This window comes from Urocitellus parryii, chromosome 11 (genome assembly GCF_045843805.1).
Source record: "Urocitellus parryii isolate mUroPar1 chromosome 11, mUroPar1.hap1, whole genome shotgun sequence".
NCBI classification, from domain to species: Eukaryota; Metazoa; Chordata; class Mammalia; order Rodentia; family Sciuridae; genus Urocitellus; species Urocitellus parryii.
Window position 1 is genome coordinate 33,454,142 of NC_135541.1, and position 14,891 is coordinate 33,469,032.

At 35.9% G+C, this 14,891-nt stretch overlaps 1 protein-coding gene across 1 annotated transcript in view; it reads right to left on the reverse strand.

Moving 5' to 3' along the window:
* Agbl4 (AGBL carboxypeptidase 4) overlaps positions 1-14,891 on the reverse strand; it is a 1,188,963-nt gene that overhangs the window by 1,081,738 nt on the left and 92,334 nt on the right. The gene's annotated exons all lie outside the window — the stretch shown is intronic.

A 14,891-nucleotide genomic window follows, 5' to 3' on the forward strand; every position in this document is an offset into this window, starting at 1 on the left:
TTATAATCACCAGTATATGGAATCAGTCTAAGTGCCTGTCAACTGATGAGTGAATTCTATCTGTAAGTCACTTTTTGTAAGTGTACATTTTAACAATATTAATTATTCCAACTCATGAACATGAGATGTCTTCCTATTTATGTGTCCTCTATAATTTCTTTAATCAGTGTTTTATAATTTTAATTGTAGAAGTGTTTCCTCCTTATTTATTTCTAGACACACACACATACACACATATATAATTATTTTTATATATAAATATATGTATGCTATTATTTCTAAGATATATATATATATATACACACACACACACACACACACACACACACATACATACATATATATTGTAAATGGGATTACTTTCTTAATTTCTTTTTAAATAATTCATTATTGGCATGTATTGAGATACAATATTTGTATATCTAATTTATTATTTTATCTTAAAAGAATGTTGAATTTTATCAAGTCTTTTTACTGAATGTATTGATATGCTCATATGTTTTGTGGTCAAGAATCAATGAATGGAATGGTATCAAACGTATTAATAAGCTTCTTCACTGCAAATGAAATAATCAAGAATGTGAAGAGAGCACCTACAGAATGGGAGAAAATCTTTGCCACCTGTACCTCAGATAGAGCATTAATGTCCAGGATATAAAAACAACTTAAAAAATGCCAAAAAAACCCCCAAATAACCCAATCAATAAATGGGCAAAGGAATTGAACAGGCACTTCACAGAAGAAGAAATATAAATGGTCAACAAATATATGTTCAACATCACTAGTAATTAGAGAAATGCAAATTAAAACTACACTGTAGTTCCATCTCACGGAAGCTAGAATGACAATTATAAAGAATACAAATAACAAACAAATTTTGTCAAGGATGAAGGGGAAACACTCACTCATTCATTGCCAGTGGGACTGAAAATTGGTGCAACCACTCTGGAAAGCAATATGGAGATTCCTCAGAAAACTTGGAATTGAACCAGCTATCCCACTCTACCCCTAAAGGACTTAAAATCAACATATTATGAACCACATTAATGTTAATAACATCTCAATTCACAATAGTTAAGCTATGGAACCTATGAACCCTTTAATGGATGAATGGATAAAAAAAAATGTGATATACATACACAATGGAGTATTACTCAGCCATACAGAGAAATAGAATTATGGCATTTGCATGTAAATGGATGCAACTAGAGACTATCCTGCTAAGTGAAATAAGCCAATCCCAAAATACAAAGGTCAAATTTTCTCTCTGATGTTCTGATGCTGATTCACAATAGACAGGGGAGTGGGGGAGGAAGATGGGAGGTTCACCAGATTGGGCAGTGGGGGTTGGGGAAGACAGCAGGGATGGGAATGCAAAAAAAGACTACAGTAAATCAGACATAACTTTCCTATGTTCATATATGAATACATGACCAGTGTAACTCCATATCATATACAACAACAAGAATGGGAATTTATACTCCATATATGTATAATATTTCAAATCGCATTCTACTGTCATGTATCACTAAAAAGAACAAATTAAAAAAAATTTTAAAGAAGAGTATAAGGAGCTCTCACAAAAAAAGCCTCTCTACAAAAATGTGTAATTTTTTTCCTATTTTCAGAAAAGAAAAACTACAAACTAATATATTTCCCTTTATATTTCCTAAAAAGTTCTGTTTTATTAATCTTTTTTATACATATCTTACCCAAGAGCATTTGATCTGAAAACTATCTTAAATTATCTAATAAGAAGACAAGGAAAAGGATGTAAGATAATCTAAATTAAAATATCCATTGGAACTGGTAAATTGGCCTGGGGGTTTCCTTGCAATTGGCCCTCTGCAACTACTTTCAGTTACAGTTTATTGTGGAAGAAGAAAACCCAAATCAAATGAGAAACAATCCTTGGAATGTGAATTAAAGAGAAGGAGCTTCTAAGGAAGAAAAATAAACACCTCATTGGGCTAAAAATCTAGTGAAGAGTATGACTTTCCCTTCCTTTGCAGCATATTCATTTCCAAAATCTCATCTGATTTATGAAAATAACTACACTGATTGAAATTCTTGGATAGGATAGATCCTCTCAGAAAATAAAGTACTCATCTATGTGAGAGAAATAGATAAATAATAATTTAGATTTCTGGATAAGGCAATTTACCAAATTGTTCCTACTTCCCCTGTGTGTGTGTGTGTCTGTGTGTGTGTGGAAACAAATTTGTAACCCTGGCTCACCTTAAAAAGAAGACTTTAAGGAGATCCAACATGGCGCACCAAGACGCGGAGGAGGACATAACTTCATTGAAACCAGCGGCAACAGGTGTGTAATCCCCTAGCCTTCCCTTTCCATAAAGCGGGGAAACCTTAAGGGCCCCTCCCCCATCCCAGCTCTCCCGTGAGCGCAATAGCCAGAACGAGGGAATCAGGAATGGCATGGGACTCCCGGCATGGAACTCCTGGCTACCGCTCCCACCAGTGCTGACAACTGAGGTCCCTTGCACCAGCTACCGGGGCGTGGCTACCAGAGGACAAGCAAATTCGATGGGGGTTCTCAGCCCCAAGCTCTACAAACTTAGGGTCTGAGGGAATGGCAAACACGCAGAGTGTGCCCAGGCGTTCATGAAAACAGAGTTCCCAGGAGCAGCAGACCTGGCGTGTAGCCAATATTGTGGTGAGTGTCACCAGTGAGCAGGACCTGGCTTGAGGAAAAGAGGGGAAGTGTCTAGACACAAGAGAAGGCCCTAGGCACCCAGGATTGGAGACCCGCCCAGTCTGGAAGGAAGAGCTGATGCACAGTGATTGGTTCCCGCCTATTGAGAGGAGAAGCTTGGCCCAGTGGGCACAGCTCCACCTACTGGAAGGGAAGTTAATCAAACTCTAAGACTGCATTTATTAATTTTTTTTTAATTTGGGTTTTTTTCATTTTCATTTTTTTGTTGTTTTGTAAATTTTTTTTAATTTTTTTATTATTTTATTTTATTTTTTTTAATTTTAATTTTCATTTTTTTTGTTACTATTATTTGTCTTTTCATTTCTTTTCTTTTTTATGATATTATTACAGTTTTATTTTTCATATGTGAGATTATGTTATGCTAAAGGAAGGAAAAAATCTAGTTATTTCAGCTTTGTGGTGTGTGGTACTTTAATGGAAGGTAGTAACAATTCATTTGGATGGAGATCAATGCTCCATCAACTCTAGTTTTTTTTTTTTTTTATTGGTTGTTCAAAACATTACAAAGCGCTTGACATCATATTTCATGCATTAGTTTCAAGTGCATTATGAATTCCCATTTGTACCCCAAATACAGATTGCAGAATCACATCGGTTACACATCCACATTTTTACATAATGCCATACTAGTATCTGTTGTATTCTGCTACCTTTCCTATCCTCTACTATCCCCCCTCCCCCAATCCCATCTTCTCTTTCTATCCCATCTACTGTAATTCATTTCTCTCCTTGTTTATTTTCCAATTCCCCTCACAACCTCTTATATGTAATTTTGTATAACAATGAGGGTCTCTCTCCATTTACATGCAATTCCCCTTTTCTCTCCCTTTCCCTCCCACCTCAATTCTCTTATTCCCCCTTCCTCGAATTCTATCTGCTTGCTCTCATTCTCTTTAATGACTTCTTCCCATCCCTTCTAATACCTTTTCTCCCAAGCATCAAATAAATTTATAGGAGTAAACAGTAACTCAGCAGTCAAACAGAACAAGAAGTAACATGAGCAGCATGAAAAAGCAAGGAAGAAAAGGAGTACAAACAATGCAGGACAGCATAAATATTCAGGAGGACCTGGAGTCATCAGAAAAATGGTCATATAAGGAACTCAAGGAATACCTTAGACAGATGGAATGGAACCTTAAAGAGGATATGAGACAGCAAATCCAAACAGTGAAAGAATACATTGAAAATGAATTACATAAACAGATAAAAGGATAAGTTAAGCATCTTTATCAGGAGATAGAGATTATTTTAAAAATCAAACAATAATAATAGAAATGAAAGAAACTATAAACCAAATTAAAAACTCAAATGAGAGTATCACTAACAGAGTGGAGCAAGTAGAAGCCAGAACCTCAGATAATGAAGACAAAATATTTCATCTTGAAAAGAGTCTAGCAATCCAAGAGATATGGGATAACATAAAAAAAAAACAAATTTAAGAGTCATCAGGATAGAGGAAGGCACAGAGATTCAATCCAAGGGAATGAGTAACCTGCTGAATGAAATAATTACAGAAAACTTTCCAGAAATAAAAAAGGAAACGGATATACAAATTGTAGATGCATACAGGATATCAAGCACACAAAATCACAGTAGACCAACGCCTAGACACATTGTTATGAAGATATCCAAAATAAAAAAAAGAGAAAATATTAAAAGCTACAAGAGAAAGGAGGCAGATTATATTCAGGGGTAAACCAATAAGGTTAACAGCAGATTTTTTATCACAGACACTGAAAGCAAGAAGATCTTGAAACAATGTATTTCAAACACTGAAAGACAATGGATGCCAACCAAGAATTCTGTATCCAGCAAAATTAAGCTTCAGGTACGACAACGAAATAAAAATCTTTCATGATAAACAAAAGCTAAAAGAATTTGCAGGGAGAAAACCAGCATTGCAAAGCATCTTGAGCAAAACACTACATGAGGAAGAAATGAAAAACAATAACCAAAACCATCAGTGGGAAGTGCCTCAGTAAAGACAGAGGATGGGGGGAAAGCTAATCATGGAGAAACAAACTAAATTAGAAAAAAAAGATAAATAATCAAACATAGCAGGAAGTACAAACCATATATCAATAGTAACTCTAAACGTTAATGGCTTAAACTCTCCAATAAAGCAACATAGGCTGGTAACATGGATTAAAAAAACAAATCCAACAATATGCTGCCTCCAGGAGACACATCTGATTAAAAGACATACACAGGCTGAAGGTGAAAGGTTGGGAAAAAATATACCACGCACAGGGTCCTCGTGAGCAAGCAGGGGTGGCCATCCTCATATCGAATAAAATCGACTTCAAGACTAAGTTAATCAAAAGGGATAAGGAAGGACATTATATACTGTTAAAAGGAACCATTCACCAATAAGACATAACAATTATCAATATTTATGCAACAAATAATGGTGCTGCGACGTTCATAAAACAAATTCTCCTCAAGTTCAAGAATCAAATAGACCACAACACAATAATTATGGGTGACTTCAACACACCCCTCTCACCAATGGACAGATCCTCCAAACAAAAGTTGAATAAAGAAACTATAGAACTCAATACCACAATCAATAACCTAGACTTAACTGACATATATAGAATATATCAACCATCATCAAATGGATATACTTTTTTCTCGGCAGCACATGGATCCTTCTCAAAAATAGACCATATATTATGCCATAGGGCAACCCTCAGTAAATATAAAGGGTGGAGATAATACCATGCATTTTATCTGATCATAATGGAATGAATCTGGAAATCAATGATAAAAGAAGAAAGGAAAAATCCTACGTCACATGGAAAATGAACAATATGTTACTGAATGATCAATGGGTTACAGAAGACATAAAGGAGGAAATCAAAAAACTCTTAGAGATAAATGAAAATACAGACACAACATATCTGAATCTATGGGACACAATGAAAGCAGTTTTAAGAGGGAAATTCATTGTCTGGAGGTCATTCCTCAAAAAAAGGAAAAACCAACAAATAAATGAGCTCACACTTCATCTCAAAGCCCTAGAAAAGGAAGAGCAAAACAATAGCAAATGTAGCAGAAGGCAAGAAATAATTAAAATTAGAGCAAAAATCAACGAAATTGAAACAAAAGAAAGTTTTGAAAAAATTAACAAAACTAAAAGTTGGTTCTTCGAAAAAATAAATAAGATTGACAGACCCTTAGCCATGCTAACGAAGAGAAGAAGACAGAGAACTCAAATTACTAACATACGGGATGAAAAAGGCAATATCACAACAGATGCTACAGAAATACAGAAGACAATTAGAAATTATTTTGAAAACCTAGATTCCAATAAAATAGAAGATAGTGAAGACATCAATAAATTTCTTAAGTCATATGATTTGCCCAGACTGCATCAGAGGATACACACAATTTGAACAGACCAATATCAATGGATGAAATAGAAGAAGCAATCAAAAGACTACCAACCAAGAAAAGCCCAGGACCAGATGGGTATACAGCAGAGTTTTACAAAACCTTTAAAGAAGAATTAATACCAATACTTTTCAAGTTATTTCAGGAAATAGAAAAAGAGGGAGCTCTTCCAAACTCATTCTATGAGGCCAACATCACCCTGATTCCGAAACCAGACAAAGACACCTCAAAGAAAGAAAACTACAGACCAATATCTCTGATGAAACTAGATGCAAAAATCCTCAATAAAATTCTGGCGAATCAGATACAAAGGCACATCAAAAAAATTGTGCACCATGATCAAGTGGGATTCATCCCTGGGATGCAAGGATGGTTCAATATACGGAAATCAATAAATGTTAATCACCACATCAATAGACTCAAAGATAAGAACCATATGATCATCTTGATAGACGCAGAAAAAGCACTTGACAAAGTACAGCATCCCTTTATGTTCAAGACATTAGAAAAACTAGGTATAACAGGAACTTACCTCGACAGCTATCTATGCTAAGCCTCAGGCTAGCATCATTCTGAATGGAGAAAAATTGAAGGCATTCCCTCTAAAATCTGGAACAAGACAGGGATGCCCTCTATCACCACTTCTATTCAATATAGTCCTCAAAACACTGGCCAGAGCAATTAGACAGATGAAAGAAATTAAAGACATAAAAATAGGAAAAGAAGAACTTAAATTATCACTATTTGCAGATGACATGATTCTATACCTAGAAGACCCAAAAGGGTCTACAAAGAAACTACTAGAACTAATAAATGAATTCAGCAAAGTGGCAGGATATAAAATCAACACGCACAAATCAAAGGCATTTCTGTATATCAGCGACAAAACTTCTGAAATGGAAATGAGGAAAAACACTCCATTCACAATATCCTCAAAAAAAATAAAATACTTGGGAATCAACCTAACAAAAGACGTGAAAGATTTATACAATGAAAACTACAGAACCCTAAAGAGAGAAGTAGAAGAAGATGTTAGAAGATGGAAAAATATACCCTGTTCATGGATAGGCAGAACTAACATCATCAAAATGGCAATATTACCAAAAGTTCTCTATTGGTTTAATGCAATGCCAATCAAAATCCCAATGGCATTTCTTGTAGAAATAGATAAAGCAATCATGAAATTCATATGGAAAAATAAAAGACCCAGAATAGCAAAAGCAATTCTAAGCAGGAAGTGTGAATCAGGCGGTATAGCGATACCAGATTTCAAACTATATTACAGAGCAATAGTGACAAAAACAGCATGGTACTGGTACCAAAACAGGCGGGTGGACCAATGGTATAGAATAGAGGACACAGAGACTAATCCACAAAGTTACAACTATCTTATATTTGATAAAGGGGCTACAAGCATGCAATGGAGAAAGGATAGCATCTTCAACAAATGGTGTTGGGAAAACTGGAAATCCATATGCAACAAAATGAAACTGAATCCCTTTCTCTCGCCATGCACAAAAGTTAACTCAAAATGGATCAAGGAGCTTGATATCAAATTAGACACTCTGCGTCTGATAGAAGAAAAAGTTGGCTCCGATCTACATATTGTGGGGTCAGGCTCCAAATTCCTTAATAGGACACCCATAGCACAAGAGTTAACAACAAGAATCAAGAAATGGGACTTACTTAAACTAAAAAGTTTTTTCTCAGCAAGAGAAACAATAAGAGAGGTAAATAGGGAGCCTACATCCTGGGATCAAATTTTTACTCCTCACACTTCAGATAGAGCCCTAATATCCAGAGTATACAAAGAACTCAAAAAATTAGACAATAAGATAACAAATCACCCAATCAACAAATGGGCCAAGGACCTGAACAGACACTTCTCAGAGGAGGACATACAATCAATCAACAAGTACATGAAAAAATGCTCACCATCTCCAGCAGTCAGAGAAATGCAAATCAAAACCACCCTAAGATACTACCTCACTCCAGTAAGATTGGCAGCCATTATGAAGTCAAACAACAACAAGTGCTGGCGAGGATGTGGGGAAAAGGGTAATCTTGTACATTGCTGGTGGGACTGCAAATTGGTGTGGCCAATTTGGAAAGCAGTATGGAGATTCCTGGGAAAGCTGGGAATGGAACCACCATTTGACCCACCTATTGCCCTTCTGGGACTATTCCCTGAAGACCTTAAAAGAGCGTACTACAGGGATACTGCCACTTCAATCTAATGTATGAAATATGATATGTCAACAGCTTTGTAATGCTGTGAACAACCAATAAAAAATAAATAAATAAAATAAAATAAAAGAAGCCTTTAAATCTGTATATTTGCTTGATCAAAAGACTAGCAAAGAAAACAAATAAAAATTAATTTAGTCATCTTTCATCATTGTTGCATTGTAGTCTATTTACTTGAATAATCAGCAGTAATGCAGAATTGTAATTAGGCCTTCCTCCAGGAAAAGCTAAAAGTGAGAGAAAACTTGATAATTGCATATTAATATATGAATATCATCAAAAATACACGTCTAAGAATAAAACCAAAAGAAGTATTGACTCAGCATTAAATATCTCTAGATATCCAGCTATAGCAATACAGTAATACATTTTAGCTATCAAAAGAAGCTAAAGACATCTTTTGTCCCTTGGTTCACTCACCAGATGTTTATTGAGCACTTGCTATATAACAGGAATTTTGCTACTCAGTGGATATTCTATTTTTGTTGCATAATAATGATTAAAATCTTATAATCCAGAATAAGACTTCCTGGCTTCATATCAGCTCTATTCCTTAATAGTTTTGTGTCCTTGGACTAGATACTGCATGTTAGTATTCCAATGATGAACTCATGAAGTTCTAAGGATTAAATTAGATGATGCATGGGTGAGAATAGTTCCCAGTGGATAAAAGTAGTGAATATGCATAAAAGAATTTTGAAATCAATGGAGAGAAAAATCAAATTATAATAAAAAGAGGGTAAGAATCATAGTCATGATATGTAGAAAGTATTATGGGGACATACAAGTGAAAAGTCAAACCATTGATTGGTCTATAATGCAACAGAAATGGTAAATTATGCTTGAAGGATGAGTGGGTATCTTCCAGATGGCAAATGAAAGATGGTTAAAAAGATCATCTGTGAAAGAACCCTAAGTAACAAGACAGGAAAGTCAAAATAGAAAATCACTGGTATGTCCAGGGTTCAAAAATGTAAGGAAATCTAGGACATGAAGCTAAAGAAGAAGATGGGAGTAAAGAAACAGGGAGCCATTAGAGGATTATAAGCAAATGAGTAACACTTAAAATTTAAGTTTTAAAAGTTTTATCCAGTAGCTATAAAGATAAAATGAGGGAGTTAGAGAAGCCGGAGAGAAAAGTAGCAATCAACTACATAGCAATATAATGCAATGGGTGAAGCAAGAATTCATGATGACTTTAAAAATCAAACTCTTCTTTCAACTTGATAACTTTATTTCAATACTTGACTTTCACAGAAAACCAATAATTTTTATGAAAAATAGTAATACTGAAATTTCTGAACTTGAAGAAAAGGGTAAATGATGTTTTGGCAGATTTGACTTAGAAAATCAGGGGTAGATTAACTGAGAAGCAAAGGAAATTTAAGCCTTAAAGTTCTTCACTTATAAGAGCACTTGTGAGGGCTAAGGGTAGTAGAGAGTTAGGAATATGAAGTTTGAAAAGCAAGACTGCACTTTTTCAAAGCAGTTCTGGTAAGCAGCCTAAATAAATTTCAATAGAAAATAACTTGAAACTCCAAGGTGCCAGTAATTGATTGTGATTTTTCTTTTTTTCCAGATGTTTTATAGAAATAATTTTATGTAATATGTCATTAAAAGTACCATTTGAAAATACATAAACTTTAGGTCACAGAAAACATAAAATGGACTTTAAATCCAGCCTGGGACTTCTATGGCACTAAGATATGGAGAAAGCCATAGTCTGACTCCTATGTCGGGGTTTTTAGTCCTCATTCCCTCCCGACCTGCAGGAGAGATAGGGAGAACATGCCCTGGCCAGGAAGAGCCAAGAAAGGAGAGAGGGCCAACTGACCTCCAGCACCCAGCCCTCCCTCGCTGGAGGACAATCAGACGCCTCAGGGAGACTAGTCAAGGCTGGAGCTCCTTTATTGAGGAAGCACACACAGCTAATATAAGGCACAGGAGCCAATCAGGATAAAGGTCTGCAGGGTGAGGAGAGTTCACGTGTACACCCATTCTACAGGCAGTAAGGGGAGACACAAGCTGTCCGTGAGGGTGGAAGGGTTCTGAGCCTATCCTAGAGGTGGTCCAGTTTTTCGTCATGGAAACACCTTCTGGCTGATCCCCAGGTACTATCTTAACCATGTGCCCCCCCAAGACCAGGAAGAGAGCATTAGTCTGCAAGTTAGGTTTCCTTTTCTCCATCACAGGTTTCTATTTCTCTAATGTGATGTGCCCTACACTCCTAGAGTTTTCATCTTAATTTATAGAAATTTATTCTCTAAGTAAGCAAACAAGTGAGGGGCATTCCTTAAATATATATTAAGAAATATTAATCAGTAAGCAAACATTAAATACATGGTGAATAATTGATGTTGTAAGTTTCTTTTTTTGTTGTTGTTTTCTTTTTTTAATTTTTATTGGTTGTTCACAACATTACAAAGCTCTTGACATATCGTATTTCATACATTAGATTGAAGTGGGTTATGAACTCCCAATTTTACCCCAAATGCAGATTGCAGAATCATGTCGGTTACACATCCACAATTTTACATAATGCCCTATTAGTGACTGTTGTATTCTGCTACCTTTCCTATCCCCTACTATACCCCCTCCCCTCCCCTCCCATCTTCTCTCTCTACCCCATCTACTGTAATTCATTTCTCTCCTTGTTTATTTTCCCATTCCCCTCACAACCTCTTATATGTTATTTTGTATAGCAATGAGGGTCTACCTTCATTTCCATGCAATTTCCCTTTTCTCTCCCTTTCCCTCCCATCTCATGTCTCTGTTTAATGTTAATCTTTTCTTCCTGCAATTCCTCCCTACTCTGTTCATAGTTGCTCTCATTATATCAAAGACGACATTTGGTATTTGTTTTTTAGGGATTGACTAGCTTCACCAAGCATAATCTGCTCTAGTGCCATCCATTTCCCTGCAAATTCTATGATTTTGTCATTTTTTACTGCTGCATAGTACTCCATTGTGTATAGATGCCACATTTTTTTTATCCATTCATCTATTGAAGGGCATCTGGGTTGGTTCCACGGTCTAGCTATTGTGAATTGTGCTGCTATGAACATCGATGTGGCAGCATCCCTGTAGCATGCTCTCTTAAGGTCTTCAGGGAATAGTCCCAGAAGGGCAATAGGTGGGTCAAATGGTGGTTCCATTCCCAGCTTTCCCAGGAATCTCCAAACTGTTTTCCAAATTGGCCACACCAATTTGCAATCCCACCAGCAATGTACAAGAGTACCCTTTTCTCCACATCCTTGCCAGCACTTGATGTTGTTTGACTTCATAGTGGCTGCCAATCTTACTGGAGTGAGATGGTACCTTAGGGTGGTTTTGATTTGCATTTCTCTGACTGCTAGAGATGGTGAGCATTTTTTCATGTACTTGTTGACTGATTGTATATCCTCCTCTGAGAAGTGTCTGTTCAGGTCCTTGGCCCATTTGTTGATTGGGTGATTTGTTATCTTATTGTCTAATTTTTTGAGTTCTTTGTATACTCTGGATATTAGGGCTCTATCTGAAGTGTGAGGAGTAAAAATTTGATCCCAGGATGTAGGCTCCCTATTTACCTCTCTTATTGTTTCTCTTGCTGAGAAAAAACTTTTTAGTTTAAGTAAGTCCCATTTCTTGATTCTTGTTGTTAACTCTTGTGCTATGGGTGTCCTATTAAGGAATTTGGAGCCTGACCCCACAATATGTAGATCAGAGCCAACTTTTTCTTCTATCAGACGCAGAGTGTCTAATTTGATATCAAGCTCCTTGATCCATTTTGAGTTAACTTTTGTGCATGGCGAGAGAAAGGGATTCAGTTTCATTTTGTTGCATATGGATTTCCAGTTTTCCCAACACCATTTGTTGAAGATGCTATCCTTTCTCCATTGCATGCTTGTAGCCCCTTTATCAAATATAAGATAGTTGTAACTTTGTGGATTAGTCTCTGTGTCCTCTATTCTATACCATTGGTCCACCCGCCTGTTTTGGTACCAGTACCATGCTGTTTTTGTCACTATTGCTCTGTAATATAGTTTGAAATCTGGTATCGCTATACCGCCTGATTCACACTTCCTGCTTAGAATTGCTTTTGCTATTCTGGGTCTTTTATTTTTCCATATGAATTTCATGATTGCTTTATCTATTTCTACAAGAAATGCCGTTGGGATTTTGATTGGCATTGCATTAAACCAATAGAGAACTTTTGGTAATATCGCCATTTTGATGATGTTAGTTCTGCCTATCCATGAACAGGGTATATTTTTCCATCTTCTAAGATCTTCTTCTACTTCTCTCTTTAGGGTTCTGTAGTTTTCATTGTATAAATCTTTCACGTCTTTTGTTAGGTTGATTCCCAAGTATTTTATTTTTTTTTGAGGATATTGTGAATGGAGTGTTTTTCCTCATTTCCATTTCAGAAGTTTTGTCGCTGATATACAGAAATGCCTTTGATTTATGCGTGTTGATTTTATATCCTGCCACTTTGCTGAATTCATTTATTAGTTCTAGTAGTTTCTTTGTAGACCCTTTTGGGTCTTCTAGGTATAGAATCATGTCATCTGCAAATAGTGATAATTTAAGTTCTTCTTTTCCTATTTTTATGCCTTTAATTTCTTTCGTCTGTCTAATTGCTCTGGCCAGGATTTCGAGAAATATAGTGAATAGAAGTGGTGATACAGGGCATCCCTGTCTTGTTCCAGATTTTAGAGGGAATGCCTTTAACTTTTGTCCATTCAGAATGATGCTAGCCTGAGGCTTATCATAGATAGCTTTTACAATGTCAAGGTAAGTTCCTGTTACCCCTAGTGTTTCTAATGTTTTGAACATAAAGGGATGCTGTACTTTGTCAAATGCTTTCTCTGCATCTATCAAGATGATCATATGGTTCTTATCTTTAAGGCTATTGATGTGGTGAATAACATTTATTGATTTCCGTATATTGAACCAGCCTTGCATCCCAGGGATGAATCCTACTTGATCATGGTGCACAATTTTTTTGATGTGTTTTTGTATTCGATTTGCCAGAATTTTATTGAGGATTTTTGCATCTAGGTTCATTAGAGATATTGGTCTGTAGTTTTCTTTCTTTGAGGTGTCTTTGTCTGGTTTCGGAATCAGGGTGATGTTGGCCTCATAGAATGAATTTGGAACAGCTCCCTCTTTTTCTATTTCCTGAAATAACTTGAAAAGTATTGGTATTAATTCTTCTTTAAAGGTTTTGTAAAATTCCGCTGTATACCCATCTGGTCCTGGGCTTTTCTTGGTTGGTAGTCTTTTGATGGCTTCTTCAATTTCATCCATTGATATTGGTCTGTTCAAATTGTGTGTATCCTCCTGACTCAGTCTGGGCAAATCATAAGACTTAAGAAATTTATCGATGTCTTCACTATCTTCTATTTTATTGGAATCTAGGTTTTCAAAATAATTTCTAATTGTCTTCTTTATTTCTGTAGCATCTGTTGTGATATTGCCTTTTTCATCCCGTATGTTAGTAATTTGAGTTCTCTGTCTTCTTCTCTTCGTTAGCATGGCTAAAGGTCTGTCGATCTTATTTATTTTTTCGAAGAACCAACTTTTAGTTTTGTTAATTTTTTCAATAGTTTCTTTTGTTTCAATTTCATTGATTTCTGCTCTGATTTTAATTATTTCTTGCCTTCTGCTACATTTGCTGTTGTTTTGCTCTTCCTTTTCTAGGGCTTTGAGATGAAGTGTGAGCTCATTTATTTGTTGGTTTTTTTCTTTTTTTGAGGAATGACCACCAGGCGATGAATTTTCCTCTTAAAACTGCTTTCATTGTGTCCCATAGATTCCGATATGTTGTGTCTGTAGTTTCATTTATCTCTAAGAGTTTTTTGATTTCCTCCTTTATGTCTTCTGTAACCCATTGATCATTCAGCAACATATTGTTCATTTTCCATGTGACGTAGGATTTTTCCTTCCTTCTTTTATCATTGATTTCCAGTTTCATTCCATTATGATCAGATAAAATGCATGGTATTATCTCCACCCCTTTATATTTACTCTGGGTTGCCCTATGGCATAATATATGGTCTATTTTTGAGAAGGATCCATGTGCTGCCAAGAAAAAAGTATATCCATTTGATGATGGTTGATATATTCTATATATGTCAGTTAAGTCTAGGTTATTGATTGTGGTATTGAGTTCTATAGTTTCTTTATTCAACTTTTGTTTGGAGGATCTGTCCATTGGTGAGAGGGGTGTGTTGAAGTCACCCATAATTATTGTGTTGTGGTCTATTTGATTCTTGAACTTGAGGAGTATTTGTTTTATGAATGCTGCAGCGCCATTATTTGGTGCATAGATATTGATAATTGTTATGTCTTGTTGGTGAATGGTTCCTTTTACCAGGATATAATGTCCTTCTTTATCCCTTTTGATTAACTTAGTCTTGAAGTCGATTTTATTCGATATGAGGATGGTCACCCCTGCTTGCTTACGAGGACCGTGTGCTTGGTATATTTTTTCCCATCCTTTCACCTTCAGCCTGTGTATGTCTTTTCCAAT